The sequence below is a fragment of the Fukomys damarensis genome, unplaced genomic scaffold (assembly GCF_012274545.1).
Source record: "Fukomys damarensis isolate Sample0158 unplaced genomic scaffold, DMR_v1.0_HiC HiC_scaffold_24, whole genome shotgun sequence".
Taxonomy (NCBI): Eukaryota; Metazoa; Chordata; class Mammalia; order Rodentia; family Bathyergidae; genus Fukomys; species Fukomys damarensis.
The window spans coordinates 14,256,011-14,260,253 of record NW_022900936.1 but is presented as its reverse complement, the minus strand read 5'-3'; the positions used below and the strand labels follow the sequence as shown (position 1 = coordinate 14,260,253).

Here is a 4,243-nt window from a genome sequence, read left to right as displayed (position 1 = left end):
AAAAGAAAACAGACTGACTCTGAGTAGTATATGATAAAATAGGAAAAAGGTAAAAATAAATTATATATACACAAATGCACACACACAAATATATATAAATTATGTATGCATGCACACACACATATATTTGTTATAATAAATGTATTCATTTAAAAAAGGAAGGGGAAGGATTGAAGGGAGGGGAGGGGAGGGAAATGGGAATAAAAGAAGAATCAAGATATATCATGGGCAGGTAAAAAATTCCATATCATAAATGTTATCATTCTATATGATATATATCTAATATCTACCAATAAAATTCATTTTTAAAGTCCTAAAAAAGACACACTCAATCCATACATATTTTGTACATTTCATTTTCTATATCTTTTTGAAAAATTTTTACAATTTTATTTTGACCACAGAAGTTTTCAGACATTTGGAATTTATGTTCAAATGTAAAATAAGTGTAGATTAACACTCCTTTTTTTTTTTTTAGGTAATTGATTATCCAAATATCATTTAGTAATTTATCCACTTCCTCCTAAAATGAGCTACTGATATATTAAATTATCATCTATATTAGGTTCTATTTTCATGCTTTTTTAAAAATTCCCTTGCAAATGCCATTAAGATCCAACATTTTTATCACATATACTAATATTCCATAAGACAATACCTCTCACTGTTCTCCCTTTGCATATTTCTGCAAATAAGGAATACTTCTTTAGTCTGAACTTTGACCTTCTTGGACCACTTATTCTAACAAAAAGTGTCAATTCTCATTACAGTGCATCATGTTTATATTTTCATTAGCCATATGTACTTAATGTCTATGTCATTAAATATTCCTATCCAACATGGTGTGCCTCTCCACATATTCAGATCTTATACAACTTTTCAATAATATATTACAGTTTTCTTTACATAGATACTTTTGAGGGTTTTTTTTGTTTGTTTGTTTTTTGTTTTTTTGGTACCGGGGATCGAACTCGGGTCCTTGTGCTGGCGATGCAGGCGGCGGAACCACTGAGCTAAATCTCCGGCCAATACTTTGAGTTTTTTATTCAATTTATTCCTAAAATTTTTATTATAATAATGATTATAAATAAAAGTTTACCCTATTTTTATTTGTTTCATATATATTTATTTATTCATGCAAAAAATGTGTAGGGATGGAACTCGGGACCTTTCTTATTTTTATTTCTAAGTATTTTGTTTTGTTAAAGTGCAAACATCCCTCAGAGTCTGCACATGATAAGTTCTATGGCCACCTCACCTCTCAGGATTCACGAGCGTTCAAATTCCTTACACACAATCATGCAGTGTTTGCATATAATTTACATCCTGCTGTACCCTTTAAATCATCTCTAGATTACTTACAATACCTAACTCAGTGTAAATGCCATGTCAATAGTTGTTACATTATTCAGAGAATAATGATAAAGAAAATAGTCAGTACATGTTCAGTACAAATGCAGTTTTTTTATATTTTCAATCAAGTGTTGCTTGAACCTGAGGATGCTAAAACAGTGAATACAGAGAACCAACAGTGGATAGATAGTAGTTTTTGATCATTTACCTTGTTACTCATTCCCTTTCCAAATTATCCTTTTGGAATCCAGTGGTACTGCCTAGGTCTCCTGAGTTTCCTAAGTATACAAAATCATATTCAAAATATCATTTTATGTTTTTTTCAATTTGTTTCAATTATTTCATATCTTACTGAAACCAAGATAATGTTAAATATAATGCTGATAATGGGTATCCCTATCGAGTAACTAATTCAATTAAAATAGTTTTAGCATTTTAAAACTTAAAATATTTTGAGTGGCTTTATACTTTCAAATTTATTATATTTTAAATTACTAAGTAACTTTGTTAGAAATGACTAATTTTGACCCAATACCTTGAAGTATATGTTGACACCATTACATTGTTTCTTCATTATGTTGATAGAAAATGGTGTTGATAGATTTCCTGTTATTCAACAATTCCCAAAAATATAAAGGAAAAATCTACTTTGCTAATTATATCATTTTTGGAAGATATTATTGCAGACATTATTTAGTAAATTGTATTAAAATTATCTTCTATATTCCGTTGCTTAGAGTGACTTGCAGTTTTATTTGAAAAATGTTCAACAGATTTTGTCTTACTTTGGCCTGATCAAATATATTTGAAATTTTTTCTTTTTTCAAGTTTTACTTTTTAATACGTTTGTAGTATATGATTACATTCTCTGTAGGCAGCTGATACACATACATAACGTATCTTAATTTTTTTTATCCCATTTCCCTCCCTTCCCTCAATTTCTTGGTCCCCTTACCAATTGCAAAGATTTCTCTTCCTGTTTTCTATTATCTCTTTTATTTTGCTCTTTATTTATTTTGGGCTTCTCACATTAAAGAAATCATGTGATATTTAAACGTGTGTATCTGATTTATTTCACTAAATATTATCTCAAGGTGCATTTTTTTTTCATTAAGTTCACTAGTACTTTTTAGGTATACAGTACAGTTACATTCATAATTGTGATCTTGTACCTTTATATGATGTATCTCGGATCTTACTTTTGCCCCATACCCCTGCCCTCCCTTCACACCCTCCACCCTTTCCTATTTATAAAGACTTGGTTTCCATTTTTTCCTTTTCTCATATTTCTTTTCCCTTTTTCCTTTCCCTTATTCCTCTCACTCACTTCCCTTACACATTTAGAACTTTTCTTCCTGCATCATATCATCGGTTATAAAACTTGAACCTTATGCTTACACCAGAGAAGCTATTTGGTATTTACACATGTGTCCTATTTATTTCACTTAAGAGTATGGCCTCAATGTGCATCCAGTTAGGAAAAAAAAATCTTCTTTGTCCAGTCTCCAGTTGATGAGCAACTGGGCTGTTTCCAAGTTTTAGCTATTGAAAACTGAAGATACACCTATTTTCTTACAAATGATTCAAATACATCCTTCCTTACAGCAGAGCAGTATTCCATAGTGTATAAATACCACATTTTCTTTATCCATTTATCTGTTGATAGGCATATAAGCTGCTTTCAAGATTTAGCTGTTAAAAGGGCTGGGGATCTAGCTCAGCAGTTCAGTGGCCTGCCTTGCAAGTGCAAGACCCAAGTTCAATTCCTGGTACCAAAAAAAAAAAACATTTAGCCGTTATGAATTGTGCTGCTGTATACATGGATATGCATTTAGCAGTTCTTAAAATGTTGCAATTACTTGCTTTTTAAAGATTTAGCTAAATCTCAACTGTGGAAAATGTCTGATTGTAATGCTTTTCTAAATATTAAATTGATAGTTACCTTCCCTTTACCTCAATGAATTAAACTACTGAAATCATTGTGATAACTTTTGTTGTGAAATTTTCTCTAGGTAGCCACATTACTATAGGGCTGCACACATTTTTATCTTATACTTATTTTCAACTTTCCTGAAACTGTGATATTTCTTTTTTTAATTTGTTCATTCTTTTTTTTCCTTAATCAAATCCTAAAGTGCTCACTTATTTTATGAGTATTTTTAAATGAATTTTAGATATATTTATAATTTTTCCTAATCCTTGTTATTCATTAGCTTCAGATTCTATTTCTTGTAACTCTTCTCTTTGGGTTTGTTTTCCATTATTAATTTAAGTGAAGTTATTATTGTAAGTATTTCATTTTCATTTTTAATAATAAAAACATTAAATGCTAAATCTTTTCCTCTGAGTACAGTTCATAAAAATGGCTGAAAAATTGTGACATATTCTCCTTTTCACCATTTTCATATGCTTTTTAATTTCTTTTAATATTTTCTTTCAATCGCTTCTCGGCCTTTTGGCTAAGATCAAGTGTAATATTTTCTTTCATCCAAGGGTTATCTAGAAGTATGTTCATTCATTTCCCAGAAGATTAAAACTTTTACTTTGAAAATTACTGAGGTTTTTTTCTTTTTAGAGATCAAGAATAACACAAATATAAAACTCATTTTCTAAATGTTTCATGAACATACGTGAAAATGATTCTTCCTTTAAAGGCTGCTGGGCATGATGGCACATACTTGTAATCCCAGCACTCAGGAGGCTGAAGCAGGAGAATCACAAGTTCAAGGCCAGCCTGGGTTATGTAGAGAGTTCAAGGCAGCCAGAATCAGATAGTGGGACTTTGTCTCAAAAAACAAACAAATAAACAAATAAATAAAAGACAAAAGGTTTCATATACATTTAGTAAATAAAGTTTATAGATTTTATCATTCTTTTCTGTATTATCAAC

The 4,243-nt window shown here is 30.2% G+C and overlaps 1 pseudogene; it reads left to right on the top strand.

Annotated features, from left to right (window-relative positions):
• Positions 1 to 3,792: 3,792 nt before the first annotated feature.
• Positions 3,793 to 3,946, top strand: LOC117283305 (annotated as a pseudogene).
• Positions 3,947 to 4,243: the final 297 nt, after the last annotated feature.